A 16,357-nucleotide genomic window follows, 5' to 3' on the forward strand; every position below is an offset into this window, starting at 1 on the left:
AGCCTGTTTTAGGGTCCAACATAGCAAACAATGGGTAAAGTGATGGGATCTACTCAAATATTGTATTTTAGTAGAACTGAATGTTTAAGCATTGTTTTGCTTAGTTACTTGTGATGAGCTAACTAGGATGAAAAATAACCGATTATATATAGTTGGAACTATTTTTGTGTGCTTTTTTTTTTTTTTTTTTGAGACGGAGTCTCACGCTGTTGCCCAGGCTGGAGTGCAGTGGCGCGATCTCGGCTCACTGCAAGCTCCGCCTCCCGGGTTCCCGCCATTCTCCTGCCTCAGCCTCCTGAGTAGCTGGGACTACAGGCGCCCACCACCGCGCCCGGCTAATTTTTTGTATTTTTAGTAGAGACGGGGTTTCACTGTGGTCTCGATAGCCTGACCTTGTGATCCGCCCGCCTCGGCCTCCCAAAGTGCTGGGATTACAGGCTTGAGCCACCGCGCCCGGCCTTTGTGTGCTTTTTAAAATTTGCTATAAAGAGGAAATTTATATAAAATTTAAAAATATAAATGTTAAATTATCCAGAAACACAAAATAATTAACATTGCTAGAACCAAATAACGTCTAAAATGTTTTTATTTTGGTAATTTTGTCATGCTAAGCACTTTTGTCTCTGCACAATCAATAGGTTAAAAACCAATCTTCTTTTTCTTAATAGCACAGCAGACTTTACTTTCAAGTTTCACAGGCTTAGTACTTAAGTCTAGACATTTCTATCTAAATAAGCTTTTCATTAACTTTTCAAGAATAATACCTCTTCATGAAAGAGTATTTGGCTGAATGTTTGCTATACATACGTTACTTGAAATGTTAAATATACAGCATACCATGTATGCATATATAGGTATATAATTTTAAGGTTAAAAGATTCAGTCTACAAGTCTGGTTCTTATTTAAGCTTTTCGGCTAAAACTGCATATGGCACAATGTTTAATATTGGCAAGATCATCTCAGAGAGAAAGGGGATTCAGATATCATTTTAATATAGAGATAATTTACTGAAGCATCTCTGACAATCTGACTTACTAGAAAGCAAGCAATATATAACACTGAACAAGCATCTATTCAGTAATGGAAAATTTAGGACATACAGGTTATTTAACTTGTGTTCAGCCTTTTTGTAACTTTTTTGAAAGTGCAAACAATTCTTTGGATTATTAAATAAGGTATACAATATGCATGGTTTCTCAAATTTAGTTTTAAGATCTAAAAAAAAGTCTATAAAGAATCAATTGCATAGATAATATGTTAAGTTCACTTGGAGGCTAAAAATCTCCAATGAAAACAAAAACCTTTAAGAGAATGCAGTTTATATAAACACAAAGAATGCATTGATGATCTATTTCTACCAATAAACATTAAAACAAACCAAAAAATCTCAAATTTCATAACTGTAGGAAAAGCTAGACTTATAGAGGGAGTGTTTATTTAACCACCACCACTACCTTCAGGTGAACTGGCTGCATCTCCACCACATTCTGAGACATCAACTTTGAAGTGCTAGCTCACTGAAGGAGTTTCTTTTCTGGCAAAAGGCAAATCTGTCTTTCCCAAGCCAAAGAAAATCCAAACAAAAATCACCAAGCCTCCTGCCTGCTCGACATAATTCCACCATTGCCTGAGCCTGTGATGAGATAGTACACAGAAAGCACACGGCTCTATGACTGGCATAACATGGTTTTTCAAAGTTAAATTATTTTTTATCATTATTCCTCAGATTCCAATCCCCTAAATATTATTTTCCAAATTTACTCCTATTTTGCCCATTCCCTAAGGATCACTATAAGTAAGCATGGAAGAAGAAGAGAGTCCTGCTCTGTAAGAAACAATTCCAGACTAGAGATTTCTTAAAGTACTATCTGCTTCCAGGGTGTGATTCAAAGGTTTAAGCCCATGCCAATCAATTTATGACAGCAAGTCTGCTACAGCAACACTCTTCAACAGTCATATTCTCAGCAGAATCAATTCCTTTTATCAAAGGTACGAATAAATCAAAACAAAACCACCGATTTGCATTTATTCACCTTTCTCTAAGTTCTCCAATGGGAATGTTTTTTTAAAAAAAATGAAATACAGTTAAAGGGGAAAGAAAACAAACTTGGCTTCTGAAAAATAACACAGACATTATATTGAGATGCATTTCTCTCCAGGCCATAAAACATTTATCCCTTGGTAAGGCTGCTCTATGAACAAAGGCTTTTTTCCAAAAGTGACACGGGGGACCATGTGGGGCATTAGTTATTACTGTTGCTGACTACTATGAAAATCAACTTTTTTCCTCTGCATTTACGTCTGTATCACATGACAACCCAGAAGACAGATCGGTAAACTTGCCAACAACAAGAAATAAAATAACCAATAAAATCAACAACAGAATTAAATTACACTGACAAGTTAGAATGCTGGGTTTAAAAATCAACATAAAATTGGAAGTTCAGTAGTTTTTCTTTTTAATGAGGAAATGTGTTTGGAGGCAGGCACAGAAATGTTTGCTGACTGTGTCATATGAACCACTGTAAGTGACAAAAAGGTGTGGTAGTCTTAGGTTGCACTAACAAATGTACAATTTCCAGATCACAGGAAATAAAAGTCTCACTACACTCAGAATTGGCCACACTATATCTAGAGAACTAGATGAGTTCTTTATTAACACACTTTAAGAAGAACATTGATAAATTAGAGTGCATCCCATAATGAGAAAGGGGTAAAGTTCCGGGGACCATGGTCAAGAAGTTCCCCAGGCCAGGCATGGTGGCTCATGCCTGTAATCCCAACACTTTGGAAAGCTGAGGCAGGAGGAGTCTGAGACCAGCCTGGGCAACAAAGTGAGACACCAGCTCTTTAAAAAAAAAATTTTTTTTTTTTAATTAGCCAGGCATGGTGGCGCACGCCTGTAGTCCCAGGTACTTGGGAAGCTGAGGTGGGAGGATGGCTTGAGCCCAGGAGTTTGAGGCTGTAATGAGCTGTGATCAAACCACTGCTCTTCAGCCTGGGTGACAGTGTGAGATTGTCTCAATAAATAAAAATAAGAAATAAAAGACTCCTAATCTCTGGAGATAAACAAAGCCTAGGGGACCCTCTGCAGAAGAAGCCAAAAGGAGGTATGTGGCCTAGTCCCAATTCTAAGATTTCATGCACCTGGGGACTATTATCATATCATAGCCTGATAGTACCACCAACAGAAAACAGGCCAGGAATGTAATCAAAGCTGTTAAAAACTAATATTGCTTTCAAAAAAAAAAAATCACTCAGGACATTCCTAAGAGCAAAGAGACATATGGTACTACATGAGTTTCATGAAAACTTACCCAGAAATTGCAGCAATGCTTTGCTTTATAATATTTAAAAATTGTGCTTGCCTATCTTACCCAATCACTTATAACATGCATTATAAGTGGTCAGTTCTGATTCATACAATATAAGAACAGCACTCTGACTAAAGGGGGTGGGATGGGAACCCCAGGGCCAGAGTACTCATCTCATCATAAATTAAACGGTGGCTAGGCAGGCAACTTGGCAGAGGGAGGTGACAGATGATACTGTATAGGAATTTAATACTTTTTAAATTTTTTGGAAATTTTGAGAGTATATGGAATCAACCACTCCCCCAACCAGGAATCATTTTTGGTAAGCATGTAATGGAACACAGAATTACAAGTTTCAATGAGAGTATTTCGAGTAATGAAAATAACTATCTCACTAGGAATTATGCATATAGTTTTTTATGTATATAACAGAGTATTTCTGGCAATCCATTAGATAGAAAATTTAACAATATACATTGCAATATTAAAATCTGTTTTCTATAGCTCTTTACGAACCAATCATAAAACATGGTTTTGGATGCTAGGTAAAAGTGACAAAAAGTCTAGTAATATATAAAGTTTTGACTGGATAAATGTAAGTCAGTACAAATGAAAGTACTTTTTATTGTGAGAGATTAAGTGGATTATTAGTGAAGACGAAATTGCTTAAAGTTTTAATGCAATGGAATGACCACACTGAGTTGAGAAAAACACAAATTAACATGTTATGTTAATCTGGATTCAAAGTGGGGAAAAAAGAGGAAATAAAAGCATTATCTAACTACCACAAATGTGGCATGTTGATAATTTATTTTGACCTAGAATATGACATGCACAAATGTACTAATGATTAAGTACTAAATTCATCATCCAAAAACTCTTAACTCAAGGGTCTCTTTCTCCACGTAAAGAAAATAAAAATAAATATGTGTATCAACGATTTTATACTGCTTACGGCTTCCAATGCTGATGGATTACTTTTCAGCAAATCCAGCAAATTCTAAGTACTGCTCAGTGTAAGTGTCCACAATTTCCCATTGTTAACACTCAAGACAGCAAGAGCAGAAAATTCATGTATGGCCAGGTAGAAAATTCTGCTATAAAACAGAGTTTTTTTCCATTCTCCATTAGCTTAGACTCAATTACAGAGAGAGTCTAGGTTGCTCTGCCTTTGGAGTAGCCCTTCTACATTCCCTTATTTTAATAAGCTGCTTTCACTTAAAAAAAAAAAAAAAGTTTAATTTTCCACAGGGGGGAATGTGATTATATGATCTTATAATTTTACATAAGGCAATAAGTACTCTAAAATACTTTAGGTATAAGTTAAAGAAAAACATGGCGTATGATAGGTAATGACTTTCCTCTTACCATGTGAAAGCAGGCCCTGGCACATACATTTTCAAAAGCAATCCAAGGCAGTACAGTTTATCAATCCTACTTTATAGATTCTCAAATTGAAGCAAGAGTTTTAAATTATGAACCAGGTCCCTGACCAGGGATGAGGATAAAGTCATCTTTGTCTTCACTACCATTTATTTTACCTTATCTTTTTTTATTTATTTTTTGAGTCAAGTTCTTGCTCTGTTGCCCAGGCTGGTCATGAACTCCTGGGATCAAGCCAATCTCCCACCTCAGCCTCCCAAAGTGCTGGGATTACAGGTTGAACCACCATGCCCAGCCTTACTTTTTATTTAAAACCTAAGGCTATTTAAGAAAACATCTAATATATGACATATTCTATTTAAATAGAACAACAGAATAACAAATCCTAGCCAGCAGACATTCTGATAATAGGATATATTTTTAACTAATTCCACTTCTCAAAACATTGTAAAAACTTTAAAGGATTCAATATTTGCAAGTCTCCTGACAAAGCAACCAAGTAAGAGCACTGGTCTCAGGAGGTTGTGATGTTTTAATATAACTGATAAACAGTTTACAACACTGAAAGCCTAATGACTTCTAAAGCTGTACTACTGGTGAGACAACTCATGTCCCACACTGAAATGTTCTCTACTCAGACTTAGTAAAACAAAGTATAAATGCATTTTGCATTCCAGAGGTTACCGCATGTTACTAAACATGCCTAAATTTTCTTTCTTATATAGAAGATTCAGAGGTAACTCCTTGCACTTGATAAAATGTTACACACCTACAGAAATGATAACTAGGCAACATAACAAAGTTGGTAAGTTGTACCAATACCTCTCCTTTCAAAACCCGTCCTTAAAGTGAATGTCTTCATATGCTCTCTCCTTGGGGAAAGATGCCTAGTTTCACTTGCAAAGACATTGGCCCATGAACTTCCCCTAAATTAGGTCCACCACACTCTCAATCCCTTAAAGCTGGAGAACAAACATTCCTCCATCTAAAGCTTTGAACAAGTACCCAAGGGTGACTTTATTGGCAACTGCCCTACATGCACTGAATTTCAATCTGGCCACTGGGTCCCAAACTCCTAAAATTTCACAACCTTTTTTCTAAGTAGTTACCCTCAGGGCTATCACAGTGTGCAGAAAGAAGAAATGTATGCATAACAACTCCTGGACATAAAACAGCCCTTTCCCAGTTTTATCTTTAATCCTCCCTGCTCTTTACTTCTTTAATTTTCCAGAACACAAGCATTAGAACCCTGCCATCACCTCTGCTTCTTTTCCAGGTCCATTCCTATCCAAGCAATTTTACCAACAATTCCCCCAACCACGGCTTCCACCAACCTAAGCCTGTGGGAATCAGAGCACAAGGCCACTGCCTCCAACTTCCTCCCCACCAACTGTATCCACCTCACTCACAACTGTTCATTTTTCCCAAACCCAGATAGATCACATTCACACACTGGCTCAAAACTCAAAACCCTTGGACACTTTAAAAATAGTTGGTCTGGTTTCTTCCAAGGTGTCAATGGCATGAAAGACTCAGAAAGGCTAAGGAAATGTTCAAAGCAAAGGTAACTCAAGAAAGGTAATGCTCAAATGCACTGTACAACCCTGGAATGGATTCTGTACAAGGAGAAAAATGTCCTTGCTATTAAGGAGATTATTAGGAAACTGACAAAACTGGAACATGAAATAAAAAATATTGTATTAACAATAACTTTCCTGGCCGAGCGCAGTGGCTCACGCCTGTAATCCCAGCACTTTGGGAGGCCAAGGTGGGCAGGTCACCTAAGGTCAGGAGTTCGAGACCAGCCTGGCCAGCATGGTGAAACCCCGTCTCTACTAAAAATACCAAAATTAGTCAGGCATGGTGGCAGGTGCCTGTAATCCCAGCTACTCAGGAAGCTGAGGCAGGAGAATCACTTGAACCCAGGAGGCAGAGGTTGCAGTGAGCCGAGATCACGCCATTGCATTCCAGCCTGGGCAACAGAGCGAGACTCAAAAACAACAACAACAACAACAAAAAAAAAAACACAACAGTAACTTTCCTGAATGTGATGGCTATACTACAGATCCATAAGAGACTATTCTTGTTCTTTGGAAATACACATTGAAGCATTAATGACTACAGCAGCACCACTCATAAAAGCTACCCCTTGACTGGGTTGGCAGGGGAACCGTGTCTGTGTGCACAAATGTATGTACCTATAAATATAGACATATACACATATATACATATATACATACATAAAGGATGCAAGCAAATTATCAAAATGTCAAAAACTGGTGAATCTGGGTAATGGGGACATAAAAGTTTTTTTTATTCTTCAAACTTACTTGAAAAAATTTCAAAATAAAAATTTTTTTAAAAAGCCCTTCTGGGGGGCAGGAGGAAACTTTTCAGGGTGATGAATAATGTTCTTTCTCGAGTGTGGTGATGCTTCACAAGTATACACATGTCAAAACTTACCAAACTGTACATTCTAAATATGTGCAGATTATACATCAGCTGTTCCTCAATAGAGCTGTTTACACACACACACAGACACACACACACACAGACACACACACACCCCTGTGAGGGTTTCAGTCTTCCCGGGCACTCTCGCAACGTATCTGGACAAACCTTGTCACTGTAGGATCCCCTCATCCATTTCTGCACTTTTCACCCTTCCCCTCCCCAGTCCCAAAGAACTCACCGTGCTGAGTCTGTCCTCTTCAGCTTTTTTGTTCATGCTACTACCACTTCCTAGAAAATGTACAGTAGAATCAATTCATATGATCTAGACCCAAATCTCAGTTGCACCAAGCCACATGCTCAAAGCCGGAGTTTCCTCATCCGTGAAATGGGGACATGGCCAACCTAATGACAGAAGCAGACGAGACCTGGCAGGAGGCAACAATGGTATAGAAGTACTTTGAAATAATACAAAACACTATTGGGAATCATTACCTTCACACATCCAAAGCCCTGCAGGCTCAACCTTCCTCCCCAGGTTGTCCCCCAGGCACCTGGCTCTGAAACAGACTCATCTCTCACTCCCCTGAATCGAGCAGTAACTGTACTACTACAGACAAACTGTGAGACCACCTATAGCCTACCATGTATATTTTTACAAGTGTATCTCATGAATAAAATATACTTACCCAAACTCCCCAAGTTCGGGACGGACCTGTGGGTGCCCCACCTTTATGTGCCAGCCCAAAGCCTTGCTCATTCATCCTAAGACCTCAATACTTGAATTTAACAATGTATTGAACTAGGATTAGATCACAATGGTTGAAGAGGCCCAACCAACGAATGGCAATGAATAGTTAAAACAACATGACTTTTCTTTTTTTTTTTTTTTTTTGAGACGGAGCTTCACTCTTGTTGCCCACGCTGGAGTGCAGTGGCACAATCTTGGTCCACTGCAACCTCCACCTCCCAGGTTCAAGCTATTCTCCTGCCTCAGCCTCCCAAGTAGCTGGGATTACAGGCATGCACCACCATGCCCAGCTAATTTTGTATTTTTAGCAGAGATGGGTTTTCTCCATGTTGGTCAGGTTGGTCCCAAACTCCCAACGTCAGGTGATCTGCCCGCCACGGCCTTCCAAGGTGCTGGGATTACAGGTGTGAGCCACTGCACCTGGCCAAACAACATGACTTTTGAACTGCCTAAGATTTCACAACCTCTAGAGATATATCAAGTACAGGCTGACTATCCCTTATCCAAAATGCTTGGAACCAGAAGCATTTCAGACTTGGGATTTTTTTCAGATTCTGGAACATTTGCATTAAGCTTACCAGTTAAGCACCCCTAATCCAAAAATCCAAAATCCTCCACTGAGCGTTTTCTTTGAGCATCATGTTGCCACTCAAGAAGTTTCAGATTTTGGAGCATTTAGGATTTTAGATTTTCAGATTAGGAATATTCAACCCGTATATGGACATAAGACCCATCAACCCTCACTTCACATGCTTGGTGGGTTGTGGGCTTCGGCTAAAACCTGTGAGGAGACCACAGATTCAGAGTTTCCTTGTGGGGCACTGTGCTCTGTAAGAGGAAGCTACAGTTGAGAAGGTTCAAGGCAACTGAATATGTGCTAGTAAAGTGAGCATCAATCATTCTGAAACCAGAGGACCTGCAACAAGTAACCTGGTTTGTGCTTTTCTTGTGCTCAGCACTCAAGTGATAAGAACCTTTACATCTAACATTTTTAATTTACGAAATAATGCCCACCACTTCAAAAAAATTGATAGTATTATATCTTCTACCTTTCTATGTCCAAAAAATAAGGGAAGGAGGTTTAAAACATAAGTAGCTAAACCAGGAACTCCAGTCCCGCCACAATGCTAGGCATTTTGTTCTAGGAATTCAAGTCCTGCTAATTTAAACAGCAAGGGGAACTGAAACTCTTGAGAATCTCTAATTATACAGAAAATCTGGGTGTAGTTTATACACAGGGCAAGCCAACGGGATCCTTCTAAACAGTATGGGGCTGTTTGCTTTTGTTATTCTTTTTGTTCTCACTGAAAAGCAAAAATCATTTGTCAACATGGAAAAACCAGCCTGGTGCGGTAGCTCACGCCTGTAATCCTAGCTCACTGGGAGGCTGAGGTGGCGGATTACCTGAGGTCAGGAGTTGAAGACCAGCCTGGCCAACATGGTGAAACCCCGTGTCCACTAAAAATACAAAAATGTAGCCTGCTGCAGTGGCACACGCCTGTAATCCCAGCTACTTGGGAGGTTGGGGCAAGAGAATTGCTTGAACCCAGGAGGTGGAGGTTGGGGTGAGCCGAGATCGCGCCACTGCACTCCAGCCTGGCCAGGGAGCAAGACTTCTCAAAAAAAAAGGAAAAACCAGGAAAAGCCTGTCACTTAATGACTGTCCTGGCAAACAGGAAAAGAGCCTAAAACTATTTTTCCCTTGCCATACTGTGAAGACTACGAGCTTTGCCAACACCACTCCTCAACACCACTCTGTCATTTTTCTTTGTTTAAATCTTTTTAATTTCTTAAATGGGAAGGAAGTTGCCTTAAGGTATAATACCAAGATTCCTGCAGGGTACCACTCTGCAGAAATGTGGTTCAGAAACCAAGAAGCAAGGGGCACCGCCTCCACACAGGTGAGGCTTTTCCCACCCCAAAGAGGCTTACTAAAGTTAGGGGGAATTTTCCAGCTAACATAAATTATGTTGTGGGGTGGATAAGTGAGAAAGAATAGAGCTGTTATGACCACTGAGAAAAAATGAAACGGATATAAAAACATTATTGCCAAGGTCTTTGTTCCAGAGTTCTCAATCATTCAGGGCCAAGAGAGGCTGGACTTAGGGTCCTGCAGGGTGATGGAGTGGCAGCATTGTGGAGAGGGATCCCCGTGAAAAGCATTTATGCTCCAACTTTTCAGCATAACCAAAGCAGACTAACAACTAGAGCTTAAGTTTAGCGCCGCCATTCCATAAACTATGACTGTGACCTCATGGCATATACCAAAATTAACTCAAAAGAATCAAAGCTAAATGTAAGAACTAATACATTAAACTCTTAGAAGAAAACATAGGGATATATCTTTGTGATCTTGGATTAGGCAATGGTTTCTTATTAGACAAGACACCAAAAGCACAAACAACAAAAGAAAAAAGATAGATACACTGGACTTCATCAAAATTAAAAATGTTTTTGCTTCAAAGGACACCACCACTGTTTGTACATCCATATTCACAGCAGTACTATTCACAACACCCAAAAGGTGTCCATTGAGGGATGAATAGATAAACAAAATGTGATATATACATAGAATAGAATAGGCCATAAGCTGCAACATGGATGGACCTTGAAGACATTGTGCTAAGTGAAATAAACCAGTCACAAAAGGACAAATACTATATGATTCCACTCATATAAAGGGCCTAAAGTAGTCAAATTAATAGAGACAGAAAGTAGAATGGTGACTGTCAAAAGCCTGAAGAAGGAGGAAATGTGAAGTTATTGTTGAACGGACACAAAGTTACAGTTTTGCAAGATGAAAAGAGTTCTGAAGATGAATGGTGATTACAATGGGTTGGCACAACAAAATAAAAGTACTTAATGTCACAGAACGGTACATTTTAAAATGGTTAAGATAGTGTATTTTATGTATATTTTACCACAAATTTTTTAAAAATAAGGACACCACCTCCAAAAAAATGAAAAAAACCCAGCCAGGCACGGTGGCTCATGCCTGTAATCCTAGCACTTTGGGAGGCCGAGACAGGTAGATCACGAGGTCAGGAGATGGAGACCATCCTGGCTAACATGGTGAAACTCCATCTCTACTGAAAATACAAAAAAATTAGCCAGGCATGGTGGCACGTGCCTGTAGTCCCAGCTACTCAGGAGGCTGAGGCAGGAGAATAGCTTGAACCCCGGAGGCAGAGGTGGCAGTGAGCCAATATTGCACCACTCCACTCTAGCCTGGGTGACACAGCAAGATTCCATCTCAAAAATAAAACACAAAAACAGCCGGGCGCGGTGGCTCAAGCCTGTAATCCCAGCACTTTGGGAGGCCGAGACGGGCGGATCACGAGGTCAGGAGATCAAGACCATCCTGGCTAACACGGTGAAACCCCGTCTCTACTAAAAAATACAAAAAACTAGCCGGGCGAGGTGGCGGGCGCCTGTAGTCCCAGCTACTCGGGAGGCTGAGGCAGGAGAATGGCGTAAACTCGGGCGGCGGAGCTTGCAGTGAGCTGAGATCCGGCCACTGCACTCCAGCTTGGGCGACAGAGCGAGACTCCATCTCAAAAAAAAAATAAATAAATAAATAAAATAAAATAAAATAAAACACAAAAACCCCATAGAATGGGAGCGATTATTTGTAAAGCATATATATAAGGCATTAGTACCTAAAATATATGAAGAATTCTTAAAACTCAGTACTAAAAGAACAAATAACGCAATTTAACAATGGGCAAAGGGACCACTTGAGTCCTGAAGTTCAAGACCAGCCTGAGCAACATGGCAAAATCCCATCTCTACTGAAAACACAAAAATTAGCCGGGGGTGGTGGTGGGCACCTGTAATCCTAGCTACTTGGGAGGCTGAGGCACAAATATCTCTTGAGCCTGGGAGGTGGAAGTTGCAATGAGCTGAGATTGTGCCATTTGTACTACAGCCTGAGCGACAGAGCAAGACTCTGTCTCAAAAAAAATAAAAGAAAAAAAAGGGCCAGGCACAGTGGCTCATGCCTGTAATCCCAGCACTTTGGGAGACTGAAGCAGGCAGATCACCTGATGTCAGGAGTTCAAGACCAGCCTGGCCAACATGGTGAAACCCTGTCTCTACTACAAATACAAAAAAATTAGCTGGGCATAGTGGTGCATGCCTGTAATCCCAGCTACTTGGGAGGCTGAGGCAGAAGAATCACTTGAACCTGAGCCAAAGTTGCATCATTGCACAAGAGCAAAACTCTGTCTCAAAAAAAAAGGGAAAAGAAACAAAGAAGAAAAACGGGGCCAAGAATCTGAGTAGATATCTCTTCAAAGATATACAAATAACCAATAAGCATATAAAAAGATGCTTAACATTCATTATTTAGCATCAGAAAAATGGAAAACAAAATTACAATGATATCACTTCACACCCACTAGAATGGCTAAAATAAGACCATAACAAGTGTCATCAAGGATGTAGAGAGATGAGAATACTCATACCTTTCATGGTAGGAATATAAAATGGTGCAGCCACTTTTCAATAGTTTGACATTCCTCAAAAGGTCAAACGTACAGTTCTTACGACCCAGTCATTTCATTCCTAGGTATATACCCAAACCAAGAGAAATGAAATATATATATATGCACATAGAAAAACTATACATGAATAATCACATTATTAGTAACAGCAATAATTTTGAAATCTGGGGAGGTTTTGAAATTATTCAAAATCAACTGATAAATGGATAAAATGTACTATTTCCATACAATGGCATATTAATTGGTAATAAAAAGGAATGTGATACATGCTACCACGGGAATAAAACTCGAAAATGTTATGCTAAGTGAAAGAAGCCTGTCAAAGGAGATCACATATTGTAACATGATACCATTTATACAAAATGTCCAGAACAGGCAAATCTATAAACACAGAAAGCAAATGCAGGTTAGGGAGATACGGGAAGAATGGGGAGTGACTGGTAGTAGATTTCTTTGGGGATGATAAAAATGTTTGAAAATTGTGGTGATAGTTGCCCAAACTCTTGCAAATACACTAAAAACTACTGAATTGTACTCTTTAGTGGGTAAACTGGTATCTGAATTATATCTCAATAAAGCTGTTATTAAATATGTATAAATGTAGATTTCTTTATCCATTTCATACTAAAAGATACATAGTCACAGTAACTTTATAAATGACCAAGGAAAGAATTCTCAAGTCTCCTTATGCTCAAGTATAGAAACTCAACTTTCCTCACCACAGGCACACATCAATAGAAATGCATGATATTCTTATTTTGCCAAGCACCCAGGTTCATCAAAATAAACTTACAAATTACTGTACCCAGTAAAGCATTCACTATCAAGGTTGGAAACTGAATTATGAGAAGTTTCATGCCTATTCTCTGGATGAGGTACTTTACAATCTAATAACTGACAATAGTTCTTCAACATCAAACTGTTAGCCCACATGATAGGTATATGACAGGGTACCAAGGCTGTGTGATTTTATAGTAAAATGTAAAGAAGTTTCCCTTTTCTAATAAAACTGCCCACTACAAAGTCCCTTTAGTTTTTCCCAATGATACCACAAAGCCTTGCTTTGTGTTGGACTAATCTGCAACACAGAACTCAACAATTTAACTGGTTCAGATGCACACCCACACGACTACATACAAGAAAATATAATTATTATACCTTGCTGAATAGGCAATATGAAATCTCACTTAGGCATTAACAAATGAACACTCCCACATTAAATAAACTGAACACAAACCTAAGAAGCTGCAGAATACACACAATTTAAGCCACTCCAAGTGTATTAGTAAGAAAAGTGAGCCAGGGCAATACAGTTAGACCCCACTTCTATGAAAAAATTTACAAATAAGTGCCTGGGAGGCTTAAGGCAGGGCAATCACTTCAGCCTGGGAGGCCAAGGCTGTAGTGAGCCATCATCATGCCACTGCATTCCAGCCTGGGCAGCAGGGCAAGACCCTGTCTCAACAACAACAAAAACAGAAAGCAACAAACGTGGCTTTGACACCTTTTTTTTTTTTTTTTTGGAGACAGAGTTTTGCTCTGTTGCCCAGGCTGGAGCACAGAGGCACGATCTCGGCTTACTGCAACCTCCGCCTCCTGGGCTTAAGTGATTCTCCTTCCTCAGCCTCCTGAGTAGCTGGGATTAAGGTGCCCACCACCCCACCCAGCTAATTTTTGTATTTTTAGTAGAGACACGGTTTCATCATGTTGGCCAGGCTGGTCTCGAACTCCTGACCTCATGGATCCACCCACCTCAGCCTCCCAAAGTGCTGGGATTACAGACATGAGCCACCATGCCCGGCTCCAATTTTCAAAAACAAAACAAACAACCCTCTACAACTTCAACATCAATTTAGCATCATTCATTCTAAACCTCTAAACCTAACTCATATCATTTATAATTCATAAGCAATCATTTATATAAAAATCTACCTGGTAAGGCATATGGCATTGTTCACTATTGCCTGAAACAAAGTATTAGATATCAGACAAAGAAATTGTAAACCTAATTCTTTATTAACTAACCAAAAAAATTTTTTGAAAAATACTGGTTCCCATTCACTGTTTATTCCTTCTACAAAGAAACACAGGAGTAAATTTAAGATAAATTTTTTTCTGTATACTACTAAGTATACAAGTAATGCTGTAATTCTGCAGCATCACAGAATCATTACAAGCTTCTTTTAACATTTAGGAGAAAAAAAAAACTGCTCCGGATAAAGAACCCTTTAACCCAAGAAGGGCAGCTTTTGAAGGACCTAATTTCCAGTTTAATACTGCGTCCATGGGGACCAGGTAGAGGCACTGCTTACATCACTGAGTAAGTTTTCAAAATATCATCATCCTGGTCAGTTTTGCTTTGACTCAGCTTTATAATCTGCTTGTCAAGCAAATATCCTGCTAAGACTACAATGAAAATATTTTCATTACCACGAGCCTGGAAGAGTATTTTTACAGAGGAAAACTGAGATGTCATGTCTGGACAATCCCTTAAGCTAAATTTCTCACCTCTAATCACTGCCCTCTACAGTCAGTAAGGCTGATGCCTTGTGCAGGAAAGGCCTCTGGACTGTCAGGCACACCACTGAGGAGAGTGAATCCTCTCCCCTCCACTGAGGGCCTGCCCTGCCCACTTCTGGGGACGTGACAGAGGTCCCGGCCAACAGGATGAGCTGTACTCTACCTGCTGCCCCTCCCTTGGAACCAGATGCATGCATGTGACAGACCCACAGTAGCACACATCTCTAAAAACCAGTGGGAGTCAGGCATGGTTGCTCACGCCTGTAATCCCAGCACTTTGGGAGGCTGAGGCGGGCAGATCACCTGATGTCGGGAGTTCGAGACCAGCCTGGCCAACATGATGAAACCCTGTCTGTACTAAAAATACAAAAAATTAGCCAGGCGTGGCGTGGTGGCGCACACCTGTAGTCCCATCTACTTGGGAGGCAGAGGCAGAAGAATTGCTTGAACCTGGGAGGCAGAGGTTGCAGTGAACTGAGATCTCACCACCCTACTCCAACCTGGGCCACAGAGCGAGATTCCATCTCAAAAAAAAAAAAAAAACAAACCAGTGGGGTCCGTTAAGCTCTACACAACCGTAAGCTCTACACAAGCTCTACAACCTCAAACAAGGTAGGGTCCTCCACCTTTCCGGGTCTCCATTTCCTGACCTGTAAAATGTTGATGATACTTACACCATGAAAGGCTACTATAAGAATGAAATAATGAGATGGGCCCGGTGGCTCATGCCTGTAATCTCAGCACTCTGGAAGGCCAAGATGAGAGGACTGCTTAAGGTGAGGAGTTCAACACCAGCCTGGTCGACATAGCAAGATCCCATTTCTATTTTTAAAAAATAACTTTTTTTTTTTTTGAGACGGAGTTTCGCTCTTTGTTGCCCAGGGTGGTGTGCAGTGGCACAATCCAGCTCACTGCAACCTCCACCTCCCGGGTTCAAACAATTCTCCCGTCTCAGCCTCCCAAGTAGCTGAGATTACAGGCATGTGCCACCACACCCAGCTAATGTTTGTATTTTTAGTAGAGATGGGGTTTCATCATGTTGGCCAGGCTGGTCTCGAACTCCTGACCTCAGGTGATCCACCCGCCTCGGCCTCCCAAAGTGCTGGGATTACAGGCGTGAGCCACCGTGCCTGGCCAAAAAATAATAATAATGCTTTTTTAAAACAATGAAATAACAAGAAGTCTAGCACAGTACCTGGTGGAGTACAAGTGCTAGGCTGAATAAACTACTGTAATTATAAACAATGACTTTTCCTGAATACTACGTACCAGGTACTGTTCTTTAGGTACCTTGCCATGTATTACTAATTTAAGTAGTTCTCATAACAACCCTTGATCATTATTGCGCCAATTTATAAACGATGAAACTGAGGCATGAAGATTAAGAATTTCATTCACAAGTGGAGGAACGTTGGATTCAAACTTGACAGAA

The 16,357-nt window shown here is 40.1% G+C and overlaps 1 protein-coding gene and 1 pseudogene across 1 annotated transcript in view; one reads left to right on the forward strand and one right to left on the reverse strand.

Moving 5' to 3' along the window:
• Nucleotides 1-1,742, forward strand: part of LOC100423392 (E3 ubiquitin-protein ligase RNF6-like) — a 37,780-nt pseudogene extending 36,038 nt beyond the window's left edge.
• Nucleotides 1-16,357, reverse strand: part of FOXO1 (forkhead box O1) — a 112,899-nt gene that overhangs the window by 65,935 nt on the left and 30,607 nt on the right. The gene's annotated exons all lie outside the window — the stretch shown is intronic.

This window comes from Macaca mulatta, chromosome 17, assembly GCF_049350105.2.
Source record: "Macaca mulatta isolate MMU2019108-1 chromosome 17, T2T-MMU8v2.0, whole genome shotgun sequence".
Classification (NCBI taxonomy): Eukaryota; Metazoa; Chordata; class Mammalia; order Primates; family Cercopithecidae; genus Macaca; species Macaca mulatta.